The 21,455-nt window shown below is 44.1% G+C and overlaps 2 protein-coding genes across 16 annotated transcripts in view; one reads left to right on the top strand and one right to left on the bottom strand.

Moving 5' to 3' along the window:
* Window positions 1-21,455, bottom strand: part of ZNF345 (zinc finger protein 345) — a 104,940-nt gene that overhangs the window by 42,882 nt on the left and 40,603 nt on the right. For 3 of the 5 annotated variants that reach the window (XR_004667860.3, XR_004667856.3, XM_008960814.5), the window contains exons 1-2: window positions 9,126-9,245; window positions 8,184-8,258 (exon numbers count right to left, since the gene is read on the bottom strand). The exons of 1 other annotated variant lie outside the window; for it this stretch is intronic. The gene's annotated coding sequence lies outside the window, so the exon portion shown is untranslated. Of the gene's footprint in view, window positions 1-8,183; window positions 8,259-9,125; window positions 9,246-9,429; window positions 9,725-21,455 lie in introns of those variants that run through there. One more of the 5 variants, XM_034945310.3, reaches the window with a different exon arrangement.
* The window catches only part of ZNF790 (zinc finger protein 790), a 53,311-nt gene continuing 40,390 nt past the window's right edge, over window positions 8,535-21,455 (top strand). For 4 of the 11 annotated variants that reach the window (XR_008622012.2, XM_063600213.1, XM_055103090.2 and 1 more), the window contains exon 1: window positions 10,086-21,453. The gene's annotated coding sequence lies outside the window, so the exon portion shown is untranslated. Of the gene's footprint in view, window positions 9,395-9,807; window positions 21,454-21,455 lie in introns of those variants that run through there. The other 7 variants (XR_008622013.2, XM_055103092.2, XM_003808750.6 and 4 more) reach the window with 5 other exon arrangements.

The raw sequence follows: 21,455 nt of genomic DNA, 5'->3' as shown, positions 1-21,455 counted from the left end.
TGTGCCTGTAGTTCCAGCTACTCGGGAGGCTGAGGCAGGAGAATGGAGTGAACCCAGGAGGCGGCACTTGCAGTGAGCCGAGATCACGCCCCTGCACTCCAGCCTGGGCGACCCAGCGAGACTGTCTCAAACAAACAAACAAACAAACAAACAAATCTGCAACTTAGTCTTAAATGGTACAGATAAAATGTGTGTAGGGTGTGTCTGTGTGGGTGTGTGTGTGTGCAGAGAGAGAGAGGGAGAGAGAGAAGAAAACAAGTTCATATGAGAATGATAATGCAAATAGGCAAAAGGTAACAACTGGTGAATCTGAGTGGTACACAGGAATACTTTATGCTATTCTTGTAACTTCTACAAGTTTCAAATTTAATAAAAATTTTAAAGTTAACAAAACATATTCCTAAATAATTCTTATGTTAAATATGAAACTAAATGGAAATACAAACAGCCTAGAAACGAGGTAAACAAGAGCAAGATACATATCAAAAACTGGACATCAAGAAATTACCAAATAAAAAGTAATTGATAGAATTAAATGCCTGTATAAAAATAATATAAAACAGATTTGAATTCAATGTCACAAAAAAAGAATCTCAAAATTAAAAAAAAAAACAAAAGAACTGGTGAAGATAAAAATAAAACATAAAAGTCTGGGTGTGGTGGCTCACGCCTGTAATCCCAGCACTTTGGGAGGCTGAGGCAGGAGGATCACTTGAGGTCAGGAGTTTGAGACCAGCCTGGCCAACACGGCAAAACCCCATCTCTACTAAAAATACAAATATTAGCTGGGTGTGGCGGTGCATGCCTGTAATCTCAGCTACTCAAGAGGCTGAGGCAGGAGAATCACTTGAACCTGGGGAGGCAGAGGCTGCAGTGAGCTGAGATCATGCCACTGCACTCCTATACTCCAGCCTGAGCAACTGTCAGGCTGTCAACAACAACAACAACAAAACCATAAAAAAGTTTAAGATTTACAAAACCCAAAGCTTTTGAAAGTTTTTTTTTGTTTTTAAAAAGAAGACTGCTGATTAAACGTGGTATGTGTATGTACCATATACTTTAGGTTTTCTCTCCCACAAGACACCACTAAGATGACCAGTGTATTTTCATACAATAAATTGCTAGGAAGTGCACAGGTATGGCAGATATTGTTGATTGCCTCTGCCGAAACTACTCCTTCCGCTACTTCCTTGATACATGACTTTGATTTTTCTTCCAGTTACTGTGCTCAGCTCCATAAAACAAATCACGATTGTCTAACTCAGTGATTCTCATTCCTGAGTGTACATTAGAATCACTTGGGTAGCTTTTTATTTTTTATTTTGATTTTTATTTTTTGAGACAGCATCTTACTCTGTTGCCTAGGCTGGAGTGCAGTGGTGCAATCTTGGCTCCCTGCAACCTCCACCTCCCAGGTTCAAGGGGTCTCATGCCTCAGCCTCCCGAGTAGCTGGGACTACAGGTGCCCACCACCACACCCAGCTAATTTTTCTGTTTTTGATAGAGACAGGGTTTCACCATGTTGGCCAGGCTGGTCTTGAACTCCCGACCTCAGGTGATCTGCTGCCCGCCTTCCTCCTAAAGTGCTGGGATTACGGGCGTGAGCCACTGCACCCTGCCTCTTGGGTAGTTTTTTAAATATTCCAAAGTTTGAACCCACTCCACATCAAATTAAATTTTAATGCTTTTCTATCAGCTTATATGTGCTGAAGTCACCAGTTCTCAATTGTGGCAGTGCATTAGAGTCATCTGGTGACCTTTTAAAAATTGTGATTGGCTAGTCCAAGTGCAAGTGGTGTTTACAACTAATTGATCACAACCAGTTACAGATTTCTTTGTTCCTTCTCCATTCTCACTGCTTTGCTTGATTAGTCTTAAAACAATAATGAGAAAAATGGGCTTGATTAGTCTTAAAACAATAATGAGAAAAATGGCGATGCTCAGGCCATACCCCAGACCAATTAAATCAGAATTGCTGAGGGTGGGACCAGAGGTTAGTAACCAAGGTTAAGAATAGCTAGCTTTGGCCAGGCGCAGTGGCTCATGCCTGTAATCCCAGCACTTTGGGAGGCCTAGGTGGGCGGATCACCTGAGGTCAGGAGTTTGAGACCAGCCTGGACAACATGGTGAAACCCCATCTCCACTAAATATACAAAAAAAAAATTAGCCAGGTGTTGTGCCAGGAGCCTGTAATCCCAGCTACTTTGGAGGCTGAGGCAGAATTGCTTGAACCCAGGAAGTGGAGGTTGCAGTGAGCCGAGATCGTGCCATTGCACTCCAGCCTGGGTGACAAGAGCAAAACCTAGTCTCAAGCAAACAAACAAAAAAAGAATAGCTTAAATGAAATGAAATCATTATTTGTTCTAAGTGCTATTTTGTACCTTATGCAGCTATAAGTGACCTAACTGGCAGTTAGAAAAGCAGATTCTGTTAGAGACAACTGAGTGTACTGTGAAGTGATCAAGCCAATATGAAATTATTTTGGAAGTATTTACTGACATTTAAAATACCTATACTCGGCCGGGGGCAGTGGCTCACGCCTGTAATCCCAGCACTTTGGGAGGCTGAGGCGGGTGGATCACCTGGGGTCGGGAGTTCGGGACCAGCCTGACCAACATGGAGAAACCCCGTCTCTGCTAAAAATACAAAAAAATTAGCTGGGCGTGGTGGCGGGCGCCTGTAGTCCCAGCTACTCGGGAGGCTGAGGCAGGAGAATGGCGTGAACCCAGGAGGCGGAGCTTGCAGTGAGCCAAGATGGCGCCGCTGCACTCCAGCCTGGGCGACAGAGCAAGACTCCGTCTCAAAATAAATAAATAAATAAATAAACAATTTTTATAAGAAAAATATATTCATTAATTATGTATATAATTATAATTTTACTGAAAAGGAAAAAAACAAGCACTAGCATTTGGCCAAAGTAGATGGTTATTTATAAAGCCAATAATTTGTAAGCAAACTATATTCAACAAAAAAGTCTTGGTGAAATAACTCTATGAGGCCATTACAATTCATGATAAAGATAAATGTTAACATGGACAGCTGTTGATATGTATTTTGGCATAATAAACACAGGTTACACAGATCAATAGCTACACGACGATCGCATTAAAAAAAGAATTCTAAGTATTTGCTGTAACAATTTGATGGTAGTTATATCTAATTGATAGGATTACAGATGACCTTTGTTTTTTCTTTATCCTTCTATTTTCTAAATGTGTTGTAATAAGGAATTCTTTTTGTAATGAAAATAAAGAATACAGCAATCTTTTTTTTTTTTTGAGACGGAGTCTCGTTCTGTCACCCAGGCTGGAGTGCAGTGGCACCATCTTGGCTCACTGCAGTCTCTGCCTCCCGGGTTCCAGCGATTCTCCTGCCTCCCAGGTAGCTGGAATTACAGGTACCTGCCACCATGCCCGGCTAATTTTTGTATTTTTAATAGAAATGGGGTTTCACCGTGTTGTCCAGGCTGGTCTCAAATTCCTGACCTCAGGTGATGCGCCTGCCTCGGCCTCCCAATGTGCTAGTATTACAGGCATGAGCCACTGGCCTGGCCAAATACAACAATCTTAAGAAGTGACACATCTGATCATGTATTCAAAGGTTTTTGAAAGAAAATCTAAACATGGTTCAGGCGGAAGCACAGAGACATAAATCAAAGAACTGAAAAAAAATTCAAATATATAATACGAATTACTTATAATATCACCAAGTAGGCAGTACAAAGTAAGAGAAAAGCAAATAAGTTATCACTGAATAAATAATATGGGAATAAGACCAGGTAAATGAGAAAAAATTGAATTTAGATCCCCAAATCAAAGCAAAACAAATTTAAAATGGATTGAAAAGTTATATATAAGAGAACGGAAAGTCACAATCCTGGTTCTAAATGATTTACAATGTAGGTAGGGAGCAAAACTTACATATAAGATATTTTGGGAAAAACCAAAGGCATTTAGTTAAATGCTTTCTACTGTAATTGATATAGAGGTCCCAAGAAAGAAAAGAAGGGAAATAACATTTTCTCAACACCTGATGTGTATCAAGTGTTGTGCACATAAGTTATTTCAATCTTGACAACACTGACAGAAAATTATTATCTCTTCTTCACAGGTTAAACTCACAAGTGGTATGGGTGAAATCAGATGCCACATTTTTCTGATACTTAAGGTCATGCTCTTTATGTCGTATTACAGAGAGATAAGGCTAGTGTGGGTAAAATAATCTGAGATGACTTTTTTTCCAATGAAGACAATATGTGAACTAAAGAGTTGGTAAGAAAAGATGGCAAAGATGTAGAGGCAGAAATTACCTCACACAGCACAGTGGAGGTGATAGGTCGGGAAGAGAAAAGCGTAGTAAAAAAAGAAACATGGGCCGGGTGCGGTGGCTCACGCCTGTAATCCCAACACTTTGTGAGGCCGAGGTGAGTGTATCACCTGAGGTCAGGAGTTTGAGACCAGCCTGACCAACATGAAGGATCCCTGTCTCTACTAAAAATACAAAATTAGCCAGGCGTGGTGGCACATGCCTGTAATCCCAGCTACTCGGGAGGCTGAAGCAGGAGAATCACTTGAACAGGAGGCAGAGGTTGTGATGAACCGAGATCACACCATTGCACTCCAGCCTGGGCAACAAGAGCGAAACTCTGTTTAAAAAAAAAAAAAAAAAAAGGCCAGGCTCGGTGGCTCACGCCTGTAATCCCAGCACTTTGGGAGGCCGAGGCGGGCAGATCATGAGGTCAGGTTATCAAGACCATCCTGGCAACACGGTGAAACCCCGTCTCTACTAAAAATACAAAAAACAAAACATTAGCTGGGCGTGGTGGCGGGGGCCTGTAGTCCCAGCTACTTGGGAGGCTGAGGCAGGAGAATGGCGTGAACCCGGGAGGCGGAGCTTGCAGTGAGCTGAGATGGCGCCACTGCACTCCAACCTGGGTGACAGAGCGAGACTCCGTCTCAAAAAAAAAAAGGCTGGGCGTGGTGGCTCACGCCTGTAATCCCAGCACTTTGGGAGGCTGAGGCAGGCGGATCACCAGGTCAGGAGATCGAGACCATCCTGGCTAACACAGTGAAACCCCGTCTCTACTAAAAATACAAAAAATTAGCTGGGCATGGTGGCGGGTGCCTGTAGTCTCAGCTACTTGGGAGGCTGAGGCAGGAGAGTGGCAAACCCAGGAGGTGGAGCTTACAGTGACCCGAGATTGCACCACTGCACTCCAGCCTGGGCAACAGAGAGAGACTCCATCTCAAAAAAAAAAAAAAGAAAAGAAAAGAAAAAAAAGAAATCTGATAAGTGAGAAGAGTAAAAGATACCGAAAAAGCAGGCTTGATTGTACCAGATGTTACTAACATAAAAAATATTAGACAATAAATATCTACATTTACATCTAAATCTAATTTTCATATCCCCCACTTCCAAAAACGTATTTGAGAAGGCCAAGAATAAAAGAAAATGTTAAAAATTATATTAGTACATAAAGAGCTGGAGAAGATAGGAGTGGGAGGATACAGTATATAAAGAACCTTACACCCATAGCTTTGTCTTTCCTCAGGCACTGTTACCAGTAACCTGCTTATTGGCTCAAAGTTCCAGCCCTTTGTCTGGAGTCCAAGACTGATTTGAGGGAAAAGGCAAGCCATGTTTCTGCTCAACTCCAGGGTGAAGTTAGAGGTCTGAGGAAAGAACAAGGTGCATTTAAATGAAATTCAAGTTTTGGAAGACATCAGAAAGGGAATTTTCAATTCCTTTCTTGTACAACCTAGCTGTTCAAGTTACCATACATTTTAGTCTTTCTAATACAGCTGCTTTTCGAGGAGGAGGAAGAGGTGGACGAGGGGGACAAGGACAGGCAGGAGGAGATAGGTGCTCAATAAAAAAACAAAAAACCCAGGCTAAAATTATCACTATGATTGATCATTATCTGAACTGCTCAGATTCCAGACAGTCAATGCCAAAGGAATACTCTGTACAACGAATTACGTGATTCCTACTTGTCTAGAACTATTTATAGGAGATAAACAAGACCTTGTTGAGAAACACTAAGACCTACATCCACTGAGAGGCTCATGTTATTAGAAGAGTCCCCCATTGTCTCTTGGCCTTTTGGCTAAGATCAAGTGTAGAAGAGTTTCCAAATTTCTACTCAAAAAATTATACGTACAATGCAATTTCATCAAAATTCCAAGAGATGTTTGGGTGGAACCAAGCTAATTCAACAATTGACATGAAAATACAAAGAAACACAAACAGCCAAGACACTCTTGAGGAAAAAGAAGGTAAGTGTACTTGCTCCAAATACAAAGTTACAGTGAGTAGGACAGTATGTTATTACTGCGAGTAGTGACAAATAGACCAGTGGAACAGAATCCAGAAATAGACATAGACATATATGTTCACTTGATTTTTTTACTAAAATGGCACTGCATATCAGTGCAGAAAATATGAACTTTCCAATAAATGATACTATAATAACTGGATACACACTCGCGAGAAAAATGAAATTGAATTCTACCCTACAAAAATTCCAGGTGGTGTAAAGACCTAAACATTAAAGCCTACCCTAGAAAGCTTTCGGCTTGGCCAGGTGCGGTGGCTCATGCCTGTAATCCCAGCACTTTGGAAGGCTGAGGTAGGCGGATCACCTAGTTCCAGGCCAGCCTGACCAACATGCAGAAACCCTGTCTCTACTAAAAATACAAAATTAGCCAGGTATGGTGGTGCATGCCTGTAATCCCAGCTACTTGGGAGGCTGAGGCAGGACAATCACTTGAACCCAAGAGGCGGAGGTTGTGGTGAGCCGAGATCATGCCATTGCACTCCAGCCTGGGCAACAAGAGCGAAACTTCGAGTCAAAAAAAAAAAAAAAGAAAGAAAGCAAGCTTTTGGCTTTAAGACCAAAGAAAATCTTCATTATCTCCAGGTAGACAAAAATTTCTTAAACAAGACTAACCATAGGAAATGATTTTATTACAATGAAATCCAGAACTTCTGTTTGTCAGAAGGCACCACATAGAGTGAAAAGTCAAACCAGAGCAGGTGAAAATACTTATCACACATACAACTGAAAAAAGATTAATTTACAGAAGGTATATACACATATGTACAACTGCCGTAAATCAGAGAAAAACCCAATTAAAAATTGGTCAAATATTTGAACAACACCTTATAAAAGGGGACATTCAATTGCACTCCAGCCTGGGCAATAGAGACTCAGTCTCAAAAAAAAAAAACAAAAAAGGGGACATTCAAATGGCCAAGAATCAATGCTCAACTTTATTAGCAATAAAGGAAATTTAAATTAAATATAACATTAGACACCCACCAGATTGGCAGAAATTTAAGAGTTTTATGATGTCTAGCATGGATGTGGAGCTAAGAAAACTCTTGTAAACTGCTGGCACAAGTACAGTATCTTTAGAGAACAGTTTGGCAATGTTTGGTAAAACTGAAGATGTACAAACCCTACCTATTAGCACTTTTTTTTTTTTTTTGAGATGGAGTCTCACTCTGTCACCAGGCTGGAGGGCAGTGGCACAATCTTGGCTCACTGCAACCTCTGCCTCCCGGGTTCAAGCGATTCTCCTCAGCCTCCCAAGTAGCTGGGACTACAGGCACGTGCCACCACGCCCAGCTAATTTTTGTGTTTTTAGTAGAGACCGGGTTTCATCATGTTGGCCAGGATGATCTTGATCTCTTGACCTCGTGATCTGCCCGCCTTGGCCCCCCAAAGTGCTGGGATTACAGGCATGAGCCACAGCATCCAGCCACTATCAGCAATTTAATCACTAGGTATATATTCTAAAGAAATGCAAGCAAATGTGTACCAAAATATGCGCACAAAATGATCATAGTCACACTGCCTGTAGTAGCCAAAAATTACAAGACAAATGTCCATCAAGAGTAGAAGGATAAGGCCGGGCACAGCGGCTCACGCCTGTAATTCTGTCTCAAAAAAAAAAAAGAAAGAAAGAAAAAAAAAGAAAAAGAAAAATTAAAACCATCTGACAAATCAGTAAGGGAAAATCAGGTGTGGGAGGTGGGGTTTGAAGACACTACATTTTCTCAAAATGGAAACTCCAGGGATCAGGTCATCTGATAGGTAAGAATTTTCAAGAGAAGGAAAGCAACTATGTCCTGACAAAGAAAAAGGGATTTTTCTTAAACAAGAGGACAGGACAAGCTACCTTGCAGGTGCCTTGTGGATGTTCAACAGCCATTCTTTACTCCTGTTCGGAGGCCTCTATCCAAGCAGGGCAGGGCTGAGGAAGGAGAAAGCAGTCAGGAAACATCAGGTTCTTCTGAGAGGGAGTCGGTTTGACTATGTCAGAAGTTATCTTTGCTCAGCCCCTACTGCCCATCACCTACAGAGGAAGGTCAGAGAAGTCTAGGGCGTCCTGCTTAATCCGGGCATCACAGACAACGGTAGGGTCAATGCCGTTCTGGGCAGAACCTGTCCCTGAGCTCACAGGGGTCTCCAATGGCTGACGTCACAAAGACAAAGACTCCCCATACCTACATTGGCTATACGGACACATAGTCACACAAACTCACTCACTCACACCGCAGGGACATAAACGTCACAGGCACCCCAAACCTAAACACAACACACAATCACACACTCATACACACCACAGGGGTAGACACGGACACAACCACAGAGTCCGTGGGCATCTCTCAAATTCCCAGTGACATACACCTTGGGGTCACAATGACAACAAAGTCACACGCACCCTACATCAACAATATCACCAACGCGCGCGCGCACACACACACACGGAAGCAACCACAAACCTCAAAATTAAGGCATACTACACACAGTTCGGCAAATGGTAGTAAACACACACACACACACCCCAAGGGGACATACAGTCACAACCGCGGTCCAGGAACCTCACACTCGCAAACACAGTGCCCAACCCGGTCACAATTAAACTCTACTCACACCCGCACAAACATAAACAAAAAGTCCTCCTCCCCGCCCTCACAGTTCCATACACGGTCGCACAGACACACGCCCCCAGTCACAACCGTACACACTCCTCACAACCGCTCCTTAGCCTGTTCCTCACGCAGCCCACACAGGTCGGGAGTTCCTGTCGCGCCAGGCTCCGAGCCGCCTCACTTACGCCTGTTCGGATAGGGTCAGTTCCGTTCTACTGGAATCCACACAAGTCTACCCCAGCTATCTCACAAAGCCCCAAGGCCGCTTGCCCAAACCCGCGGGAAGATCCCGCCCACTCCTCAAGAGACAATCTAGTTATCGCGGGAGAGTGCCCTGGGCCTAGAGGCTTCTGGGAAGTGTAGTCCAGAAAGCGACAGGTTGCCGAAAGCTACAGCCCAGCCATCCCGATTCCCCTGGCGCGGACTCTGGCACCAACAAAACTATCTATTTGAGGTGAGCTGCCCATCGGAGCCTTCCGGGAGTCTCACCTGACAAGGAGTCCCTAGACCAAGCTTTAGTCAGGCTCCTCTGAGCCCTTTTTGTTTGGCCAGGCTTCCTCCATAGCCTGCGAACAGCACTTCAGCAAGAATCCAGCTAAGCCAGTTTAGCAACAATCCACCCACCCTTGATACTTAACTTCCTCTTAGTAATTTACCATCCTTTAACTCCTTCACCCAGCCCGTTAGCTATAAATCTCCAGCTGCTGTTGTATTGGAAGTTGACTATTGCAATAGTCTTTAACCAAGTCCTTCTTGCCTGTTTAAGTCCTCTGGGGCAAGCTTTCTTTCACCCCGCCCAGCCTCAGAGGGCGGCTCCCGGGCTTCCGCCCCTCCCCGGGAGACATACTGGACCGCAGGGTCTCCTGGGAAACGTAGTCCAAGCCTCGCCGGGTATAGATGGGACCAACTAAAGTGGGCTGCGTTCTCTGGGTCCTGAGGCGGCAGTCTGGCCGCAGTGACCAGACTAACTGTGCCCCGGAGGCTGCTTGGAATTCCACTTAACGCTGGAAGCACGCAGACGCTCTTGAGGCGGGCAGCTGCGTAGCGTGTGGAGGAGCCGGGAGAGCGCACCCCAATGTGGCACCTGAGCGTCTGGGACCGAACCAGCATGGGGAGTCGGAAGGGGACAAATCCGCGATCCCAGTCATGCATGTGAGACTGGGCAAAGGAAGGCTCGAGTGTGTGTGAGACCGCGGTGGGCCTGCTTGTGCTGGTGGGATGAGGGGTGTCTGGGTAGTTGAGTGAAAGAAACCGCGTGCGGGTCAGATTGGTGTGTGTGTGAGAGAGGTGAGGTCAAGATGTGTGCAGCTTTGGGCGTGGGGAGGTCATATTGAGTGTGTGGAGGTGGGGGGGCAAGATCGTGTATGGATCTGTGTATGAGTGTGTGTAATCACCTGAATGTGGGTCACTGCGTGGGTAGCTGATACTATGACTGTGGAGGAATCTGAACCTCCAAGTCTCATTTTCTCTTTAAATTGTGATAACAAGGTTGTATCTTCCTGGAGCAGCAGTTTTAAAGGGGGGAAGCTCCATTACTGATATAATAAAATAGCATTTTTTATGTAAACATTTAACATTCAGACATTTCTTCTGAACTAGAGTACAAAATCAGTTATGAGTACTCCAAGTAGTTTAAAAAAGAAACCCGTCATAATAGATGCATATGGGGAAGATAAATAGTGAAAGGGGAACTTCCATTTCACTATACTCTTGTTAAATTTTTAAAATCAATGTGAGGACTCATTTGAAAACAAATATAAAATTAAAAAACTGACAGAAAGGGGAGCTAGGAGGAAATCAATAATTTTTTAAGCTAGAAACTTTGGGAAGTGGTAGAGGTTGCCGAAATGTGATGGCAGAAAGTGTATGACAACAGGAAATGGCTGATGTAAAATATAATCCTGAAGCTTTTAACAATGGCAGGAAGGGCCGGGCATGGTGGTTCATGCCTGTGATCTCAGCACTTTGGAAGGCTGAGGCAGGAGGATCACTTGAGCTCAGGAGTTTGAGACCAGCCTGAACAGCATACTCTCTACAAACAAAACAAAACAAAAAAACCAAGCATGAGTGCAGTGGCTCACGCCTGTAATCCCAGCACTTTGGGAGACTGAAGTGGGTGGATCACTTGAGCCCAAGAGTTTGAGACCAGCCTGGCCAATATGGTGAAACCCCGTCTCTACTAAAAATACAAAATTAGCTGGGTGTGGTGGTGTGCACCTGTAATCCCAGCTACTTTGGAGGCTGATGCAGGAGAATGGCTTGAACCCGGCAGACAGAGGTTGCAGTGAACTGAGATCGCACCACTGCACTCCAGCCTGGATGACAGAGCGAGACTCCATCTCAAAAAAACCCCCAAAAAACAAGGGGACCTCCTCTTTCGGCTTTGGAGCCACCACCCCCCCAACCCCCATCTCTGTATGGGGGAACTTCTTCCGTCTTCTCCCTTCCTTCTTGCCTATTAAACTCTCCGCTCCTTAAAACAAAACAAAACACAACAGACAAACAAACAAAAAGACCCAAAAAACAAAAAACAAAATTTGGACTATACAGGCAAGCGATCTATACCTAATGTGGCTCTGTTGCTCTAGTTCTCCAGCATCACATTCCTGTACAGCTCCATCTGAACATCTTTTAATTATGGCTAAGGCTCTTGGTTGAGTGAGGCAATCACATTTTTGTATGTTTACCCCACCAATGTCTCCTAAAAAACAGAAAAAAGAAAATGCCTGTGGGGTAGTCCGGGAAATAAGCTGTTTGAACTCAGCCCTTTGTGTTTCTATGAAGGCTTCATTATGCAGGCATGATTAATTAAATCAGCAGCGATTGGTGATGAGTTCAAACTTCAGCCCTTTTCCTTTTCCCAGAAGTCATGGGGTAGGGCAGAACTTTCCAACCTTCTAATCACATGTTTGGTTGCCCTATCCTGTGGTTATGTAGGGGCTTTACTAACTTCACCTCATTAACTCACTTGTGGTTGAAAGGGGTTGGTTAATGAACAGTAAAGACATCTTTCACATTTATTACTCTGGTGCTATTTCAGGAACTGAAGTGTCTTAGCCCCTTAGTACTTCCACAGCAAAATACCTGAGAAGCAAAATACCTGAAAAGTAATTTGTAAATAATAAAAAATTATTTCCCATAGTTCTGGAGGCTGGGAAGTTCAAGATCGAGATGCCAGCAGGATTGGTGTCTGGTAGGTCTGCTCTCTGATTCCAAGATGGGACCTTGCTGCTGCATCCTCCACAGGGCAGGAATGCTGTGTCCCCACATGTCAGAAGGTACTGAAGGGCTGGACCCATTCCCTCAATCCTTTTTTTGAAAGCACTAATTCCATCTATGTAGGCTCTTCCCTCATAATTTAATCACCTCCTAAGGGCTCCACTTCTTTTTTTTTTTTTTTGAGACAGAGTCTCTCTTTGTCGCCCAGGCTGGAGTGTAATGACGTGATCTTGGCTCACTGCAACCTCCACCTCCCCAGTTCAAGTGATTCTCCTGTCTCAGTCTCCCAAGTAGCTGGGATTACAGGCACACGCCACCAATCCCGGCTAATTTTTGTATTTTTAGTAGAGACGGGGTTTCACCATGGTGGCCAGGCTTGTCTCGAACTCCTGACCTCAGGTGATCCGCCCGCCTCGGCCTCCCAAAGTGCTGGGATTACAGGCGTGAAGGGCTCCACTTCTTAAGCTAACACATTGGCGATTAAGTTTCACTATATAAATTTTGGGGGACACATTCAGAACATAACCAAGGACAAAAGAACAAGTGTTTTTGTTTTGTTTTTTGTTTTGTTTTTTTCCCAAGACAAAGTCTTACTGTATTGCCCAGGCTGGAGTGCAGTGGCGCAATCTCGGCTCACTGCAACCACTGCCTCCCGGGTTCAAGCAATTCTGCCTCAGCCTCCCGAGTAGCTGGGATTACAGATGTGCGCCACCACACCCGGCTAATTTTTGTATTTTTAGTAAAGACAGGGTTTCACCATGTTGGCCAGGCTGGTCTTGAACTCCTAACCTCATGATCTGCCCGCCTTGGCCTCTCAAAGTGCTGGGATTACAGGTGTGAGCCACCGCACTCGGCTAAGAACAAGTGTTTTAACAGAAAATACTCTGTTTAGGAAACTACAAGGGTTTTAGGACCCATGAACCAAGAACCATGGACATGGATAAAGACCAAAATACATATTTCTTATTACATCACAATATCAGAGAGGTATAGACTCAGGATTGGTTGGTTTGCATATGTAAGCTGTGCTCATTGGAAAACTGTGATTATCTTTAGGAATTAGCCCTGAGAGGAGCAGCCTCTCCCTGTTTTTGGTAAGGTCCCCAAATGCCAGAGCATCAAGAATACAGAAAATAAGAAAATATAGTTAATATAATTGGCCTCTTGATGAACGAGTGCCAAATAGAGTAATAGAGAATCTAAGGAAATGCAGTTAGAACACAGAGGCTATGTAAGTATTTACCGTCCACAAATGGTGAACTAATTTTTATTCCAACCAAAAATGTATGAAAGTTCCTATTTCCTGTTCCTGTCAACCATTGTATTTCTTCATTCAGCAGATATTCATTGAGCTCTTTTTTTTTTTGAGACGGAGTCTCGCTCTGTCGCCCAGGCTGGAGTGCAGTGGCACTGTCTCGGCTCACTGCAACCTCCGCTTCCCAGGTTCAAGAATTCTTCTGCCTCAGCCTCCCGAGTAGCTGGGACTGCAGGCGCCTGCCACCACGCCCGGCTAATTTTTGTATTTTTAGTAGAGACAGGGTTTCACTGTGTTAGCCAGGATGGTCTCGATCTCCTGACCTCGTGATCTCGTGATCTGCCCGCGTCGTCCTCCCAAAGTGCTGGGACTACAGGCGTGAGCCACTGCGCCTGGCCTCATTGAGCTCCTTATCTGTGCCAGGTGCTATTCTAGGCACTAGGAAAATATCAGTGAACAGAACAGCCAAGATTTCCTGTCCTCACAGAGTATACCATTCTAGTTGGGGAAGTGGACAATGAATGTGTAAATGAAATATATCATATTCCAGATAAAGATAAGATTGGGGCTAGGTGTGGTGGCTCATGCCTGTAATCCAAGCACTTTGGGAGGCCGAGATGGGCGTATCACCTGAGGTCAGGAGTTCGAGACCATCCTGGCCAACATGGTGAAACGCCGTCTCTAATAAAAATACAAAAATTAGCCAAGTATGGTGGTGCATTCCTGTAATCCCAGCTACTGGGTAGGCTGAGGCAGGAGAATCGCTTGAACCCGGGAGGCAGAGGTTGCAGTGAGCCGAGATCATGCCATTGCACTCCAGCCTGGGCAACAAGAGTGAAACTCCGTCTCCCACCACCCCCCTCAAAAAAAAAAAAAAGAATCTAGGTTCTTTATAAATCTTTATGCTGTCATATTGCACTGTCATTTTCTGCAAAGCCAAAGGTGGATCCATTTTTTCTGTCAATTTGTTGTACATGTTTTTAAAAATCTTTTAGTGATTACCTGAAAGATTATAGCATTCCTCTTTCTTTTAGTCTAGGACAAATTATTGACTTTACCATTTCCCCAATACTGCTAGAGGACCTTGGGACACTTTAACTCCATTTACCTCCATCCTCATTTTTGCTTTATTTTTGTTATTTAATTCTGCATACATTCAAAACCCCAGAGGACAATATATTACTTTGTGCAGTCAATATTCATTTATATTCACATACTTACTCTTTCTATTGCTATTCTTTCCCTACTAATTTTTTTTTTTTTTTTTTGGAAACAGGGACTCTGTCACCCAGGTTGAGTGCAGTGGCATGATCATGGCTCACTGCAGCCTCGACCTCCCAGGCTCAAGTGATCCTCCTACCTCAGCCTCCTGAGTAGCTGGGACCGCAGGTGTGCGCCACCACGCCCAGCTAATTTTTGATTTTTTGTAGAGGCAAAGTCTTGCTATATTGCTCAGGCTGGTCTTGAACTCCTAGATGCAAATGAACCTCCACCTTGGCCTCCCAAATTGCTGGGATTACTAGTATTAGCCACTGTGCCTGGCCTAAATTTCTTTCTGTTTCATCTGAGATCTTGTTCTTCTCGAAAAACTCCATTTAGTATTTCTTTTAGTGGTGTTCTGATGGCAATGGATTCTCATGGTCTGTCTGAAATGTCTTTTTATCCTTTCTTTTTTGAAGGAGATTTTTACTGACTATAGAATTCTAGGTTATATATTTTTTTTTCTCAGAGTTTTGGTGAACTTCTTGAATCTATGGTTGCTGTGTTTAATCGGTTTTGGGAAATTCCTTGCCATTATCTCTTCAAATAGGGTTCTTCTCCATGCTGTCTCTACTTTTCTTTTGGGACTTCAATTAGACATACCAATGTGTACACTAGTTCTTTGGTGTAATTTTTCATCTTTTCATCTTTTTAAAAAGTCCTTGCCTACTTACTCTAATGTCAGGATCACATTTTGGTCTATTTCTATTGTTTGCTTGTTTGTTGTTTGGAGTTTGGGGGCTTTTTGTTTTTTTTTTTCGTTTTTTGTTTTGTTTTGTTTTTGAGACAGGGTCTTGCTTTATTGCTCAGGCTGGAGCACAGTGTTGTGTTTTCAGCTCACTGCAGCCTCAATCTCCTGAGCTCAAACGATCCTCCCACCTCAGCTTCCCAAGTAGCTGGGACCACAGGTATGTATCACCACACCCATCTAATTTTTTTATAGAGGTGAGGTTTTGCCATATTGCCCAGGCTGATCTCAAACTCCTGGGCTCAAGCAATCCACCCAGGCATTCCCAAAGTGCTGGGATTACAGGCATCAGTCACCCTGCCCGGCCTTTTTTTTTTTTTAATTTTTTTTTTTTTGAGATGTAGTTTCGCTCTTGTTGCCAAGGCTGGAGTGCAATGGTGCAATCTCGGCTCACTGCACCCTCCACCTCTGGGTTCAAGCAACTCTCCTGCCTCAGCCTCCCGAGCAGCTGGGATTACGGGCGTGTGCCACCACGCCCAGCTAATTTTGTATTTTTAGTAGAGACGGGGTTTCTCCATATTTGTCAGGCTGGTCTCGAACTCCCAACCTCAGGTGATGCACCCGCCTTGGCCTCCCAAAGTGCTGGGATTACAGGTGTGAGCCACTGTGCCTGGCCGACCTGTTTGTTTTTTCAGAGTTTTCTGTCATACAATCCTGTCTCGGCATGCTCAATACTTTTTAAAATTAAATTCTGGACTGGTGTATAAAAATAGTAGAGGCTGCAGATAATATCTTCCTTTAGAGAATTCATCCTTTCCTTTACTGGGCAAATCAAGTAGGGGCTGATGACCTTCATTTAATCAGTGATTGAGTTGAGTCAGGGCTCCATTACGGTTGAGGTTCATTGTGCTTCTGGTTTGCCTGCTCCTAGGGCGTAGCCCATCAGGGTTTCAGGAGGATCTGGTGTGTTCACCAAGGCACCTTCCCCTGCCAGGGCCTGAACTCAAAATCTTTGTCTTCTTAATCCAGCAAGACTACCAAAAACTCTGCTGCTTTTTGGAAGCTTTCCGCCTAAGTTCCTGAGCCTCCTGACCCAACCAGTTTCAGAAATGGGTAACTGTCTTGAGAAGAAAACCAGCCTTATGTAGAGTTCAAGTCTGTGTCCCTCTTTTCTCACAGGGATCTTGGCCCATAAAGTCTCCAATGTTGTGTTTTTAGGCCCAGAAAACTAAAGTCCTAGCAGTCTGGATCCTTCTGCCCTTTGCCAAGAATTGGCAAATAATCCAGGAAAAATGTGGCTGTGCAATGTCTGTGATTACCTACAATCTAGAGTCTTGACTACGCTATTCCTGGTTGTCCCAAACACTCCTTTTTTTTTTTTTTTTTTTTTTTTTTTGAGATGGAGTCTCACTGTCGCCAGGGCTGGAGTGTGGTGGTGCAATCTTGGCTCACTGCAACCTCCACCTCCTGGGTTCAAGCGATTCTCCTGCCTCAGCCTCCTGAGTAGCTGGGATTACAGGCACCCGCCACTACGCCCAGCTAATTTTTTGTATTTTTAGTAGAGACAGGGTGTCACCATGTTGGCCAGGCTGCTCTCGAACTCCTGACCTTGTGATTCACCTGCCTCAGCCTCCCAAAGTGCTGGGATTACAGGCATGAGCCACCGCGCCCAGCCCCTCATGTCTTTTTCATACAGGAAAAAAAAGTTAAAAAGCTTTGTGGTTTTTTTGTGTGTGTATTATATCTGATTTTTTAGTTTTCTGCAGGAATACTGGCTTGCTGCAAGCCACTCCATTGTATCCCTAAAGTGACTTTTATAGTTTCATTCTGACTATATTATTAACTTTGTTTCATTGGATATGAAGGTGAATACCTTTTTAAATATTTAAAACTTATTATTTCCATGAACTATGTTTCCTTTGTCTGTCTTACTATAATACTAATTTTTTAAATTCTAGAAATATTATTCATTTTTATTGAAATGTATGAGCACTTTATATATGGTGGAAATTAGTGATTTATAAATCTCATATAGGCACATTTTATAATATTTTTTCCTGGTATCTGTCTTTTTATTTCCGTTTATGCCCTTTGCACATTTTAAGCTTGAGGTTATTTGTTTACTTGTTGAGTTTTGAAGGTTCTCTATATATTCTGGATACAAGTCCTCTGCCTGATATATGATTTACAAATATTTTCTCCCAATCTATCCCATGTCTTTCTCCTTAACGGTGTTACTTCAATAGCAGACGTTTACATTTTCTATGAAGTCCAGTATATCAAGTTGTTCTTTTATGGATTGTGCTTTTGTTGTCATGTCTAAGAACCCTTCATCTAACTGCAGGTCATGTACACTTTCTTTTATGTGTTCCTAAAAAAGTTTGATAGGCTAGGAGTGGTGGTTCATGCCTGTAATCCAAGCACTTTGGGAGGCAGAGGCAGGAGGGGCGCTTCAGGCCAGGAGTTTGAGACCAGCCAGGGCAACATAGTGAAACCTTGTCTCTACAAAAAAAAAAAATAATAACTTCTCCCCTCCCCCCACCCCCCACCCCGAGATGGAGTCTTGCTATGTCCTCCAGGCTGGAGTGCAGTGGTGTGATCTCGGCTCACTGCAACTTCCACTTCCCGGGTTCAAGCAATTCTCCCTGCCTTACCACATCCAGCTAATTTTTGTATTTTTTAGTAGAGATGGGATTTCGCCATGTTGGACAGGCTGGTCTTGAACTCCTGACCTTAGGTGATCCGCCTGCCTTGGCCTAAAAATATATATATATATTTTTTGAGATGGAGTCTTGCTCTGTTGCCCAGGCTGGAGTGCAGTGGTGTCATCTCAGCTCACTGCAACCTCCATTTCCCAGGTTGAAGAGGTTCTCCTGTCTCAGCCTCCTGAGTAGCTGGGATTACAGGCACGAGCCACCATACCCAGCTAATTTTTGTATTTTTAGTAGAGATGGGGTTTCACCACATTGGCCAGGCTGGTCTCAAACTCCTGACCTCATGCGATCCACCTGCCTTGGCCTCCCACAGTGCTGGGATTACAGGCATGACCCACCGTGCCCAGCCTGTTCCTTCCATTAATCTATTTTTCTGTCCTTCACCAAAAACACACTGTCTTGATTACTTGGGGCATCTCAACCTTGGACCATTATTTGGGGCTGGATAATTCTTTGTTGTGGCAAGCTATCCTGTGCTTGTAGTGTATTCAGCAGCATCCCTGACCTCTGTCCTCTAAATGCAAATTGTACCTCTCCAGTTGTGACTACCAAGAACTTCATACTGTGCTGTATATCTCCTGGAGAACAAAATCACCTCTGGTTGAAAAACATTATGGTAAAGCTTTGAAAATATTAATAATAGTTATTTTAAATTCCTTTTTAGATAGTTCCAACATCTACATCATATCTTTTTCTTTTAATTTTTGAGGTAATTTTGAGGTAATTTTCTTTTAATCTTGCTTTGTTGCCCAGGCTAGAGTGCAGTGGTGCAATCACAGTTCACTGCAGCCTCAAGCTCCTGGGGAGATCCTACCTGAGTCTACCTCTATTTGTTTGTTGTTGCTTTTTGCTTTTATGTCTTGAGTGTCATGATTTTTCTTGCCTTTTCATGTGTCTTGTAATTTGATGTTGCTGAAAACCATACATCTTTAGGACAGTAGTGAGCAGAAATTAGTTAACATAGCAGGCCTGAGACTACTTATCCTTAGAAAGGCCTGATATGCGAGGTTAGTCTTTGGCTTGCATCTAGAACTTGAATTTCAGATTGGTTCCCACCTTCCTAATAAGTGGCTTACTATGCCTAAACTTTTTGTACAAACAGTATGGTTTATGTTAAACACTCGCTTTCCTTCTGGGAATTTGAAATTCTGGTATGTGTTAGGCACAGACTGCCTATGTGACCAGCCCCCAGTAAAAACATAGGGCACCGAGTCTGTAATAAACTTCCCTGGTTGGTAACATCTCACATGTATTGTCACAACTCACTGCTGGGGAACAAATAAATCCCATATAAATCTACTGGGAAAGAACCCTTCGCAGTGTGCACCTGGTTTCCCCTGGACTTTGCCCCATGCGCTTTTTTCTTTACTGATTTTCTTTTGTATCACTTCACTGTGAGCCTCCCAGTGAATCATCAGAGCTTGGGCGTGTAGTGGTTGGTCTTGGGGTCCCCTGCCAGTAGTACCAGGAAAATGACATTGATGGCTGGATGGGCATACCTTTCCTTCTGTAAGGCCTTTACTATGGGGTTTTCGGTTAATCCAGTTAGGAGTTTAACAACTAATCAAGACAGAAAATTTGTACAATTTGATTGCATTTATATACATTTCACAACAAGATTAAAACTTTTTTTTCTTTTTTTGAGATGGAGTTTCACTCTTGTCGCCCAGACTGGAGTGCAGTGGTGTGATCTCGGTTCACTGCGACCTCCGACTCCTGGGTTCAAGCAATTCTCCTGCCTCAGCCTCCAGAGTAGCTGGGATTACAGGCATGCACCACCATACCTAGCTAATTTTTGTATTATTAGTAGAGACAGGGTTTTACCATGTTAGCCAAGCTGGTCTCGAACTCCTGACCTCAGGTGATCCACCCTCCTCAGCCTCCCAAAGTGCTGGGATTACAGGCGTGAGCCACCGCGTCCAGCTGAGAGATTAAAACTATTAAAGAGCCAAGATATTATTAATACCCTAAAGGTCAGCTGGAGCTGGAGCTGGAGCTGGGTATCAGAAATGATCACACAGGTTGTGTGCAGTGACTCATGCCTGTAATCCCAGTACTTTGTGAGGCCTACTTGGGAGGATCACTTGAGCCCAGGAGTTCAAGACCAGCCTGGCCAACATGGCGAGACCCTGTCTCTATAAAAATTAGCTGAGTGTGATGGCACACACCTGCAGTCCCAGCGATTCTGGAGGCTGAGGTGGGAGGATCACTTGAGCCAGGGAGGCAGAGGTTGCAGTTAGCCAAGATCGTGCCACTGTACTCCAGCCTGGGTGACAAAGCCAGACCCTGTCTCAAAAAAACAAAAAACAAACAAACAAAAAGAGAAATGATCACATAGAATGGGCATTTGTTCTTGAGATACCAACACTTGTGTGGAGTTATACTGAACTTACACATTTTATGCACTTCAAGTATTTTCTGTTTCACAATAAAAAAAGAAAAAAACTATTTTAATTACCTGATAAGTTTGAAAGTACTGAAAAAAAATTACTCCTCTGTCAGAAAGTTTAGATGTAGATTGAAATGATGTACATCTAAAGGAGAAGCAAATGAAAACTGGCAAGTGTGTACTTCAGCACAAAGAATGGCATGAATGGAATTTACAAAACAGTACTAATGTTACTATAAACATTAATTGAAACCAAACACTTTAAGGGCGATTGGAGGATGGGAATAAGGTATTAGGAAGAGTTCTCATGGATTCCCAGACAGGGTACCCCTATAGGGCTGGGCATGTAGCTGTGTCCCATGGATCGTTTCCCCTTCGTTCTATCCCAGGCTGGTACTTGTGGGACAAGAGGTGTCCACCCAGCCGGGCCGAGGCTCGGGCAGAGACGGGACAGACTCGCCACTCGCTTGGCACAGTCTTGTAGGACTTTCACGCCATGCCACATAGGTCAGAGGCCCACGCAGCGAGCTCCTACTGAAAACCATCGCACCATCCCCCCGGGGCATTTCTGCAGTGTTCCAGGCTCTGGACTACATTTCCCAGGGGCCGTCGGGGCCAAGGTTACTTCCAGCCTAAGATGGCCTGGGCTTACTGTCCTGTTCCCAGGGCTGGGAGCCTTTTGCAGAGGTAGGGCAGCCTGCATGCCTCCGCTGAAGCTTCCTAAACGCGGCCTGGAATTCTGGAAGCTCTCGGCAGCAGATGTGAGCGGTGTGTGGGCGATGGTCTTTGCCCAGCGAGGGGATGGGGCTCAAATGCAGGGTCCGTTAATGGTGACCGCGGTGTCCGGGGCAGTTAAAGACGGCCCAGGCTCCGGACTACATTTCCCAGAGTGCACCGTTACCCGGGCAACTTCCTATCAGCACTCTGTCCCTTTAGGGTTAATACGGAGATCACGGAACCTTCCACCATCAAGGGACCGCAGGGCCGGGT

The sequence above is a fragment of the Pan paniscus genome, chromosome 20 (assembly GCF_029289425.2).
Source record: "Pan paniscus chromosome 20, NHGRI_mPanPan1-v2.0_pri, whole genome shotgun sequence".
NCBI classification, from domain to species: Eukaryota; Metazoa; Chordata; class Mammalia; order Primates; family Hominidae; genus Pan; species Pan paniscus.
This window is presented reverse-complemented; position numbering and strand designations above follow the sequence as displayed.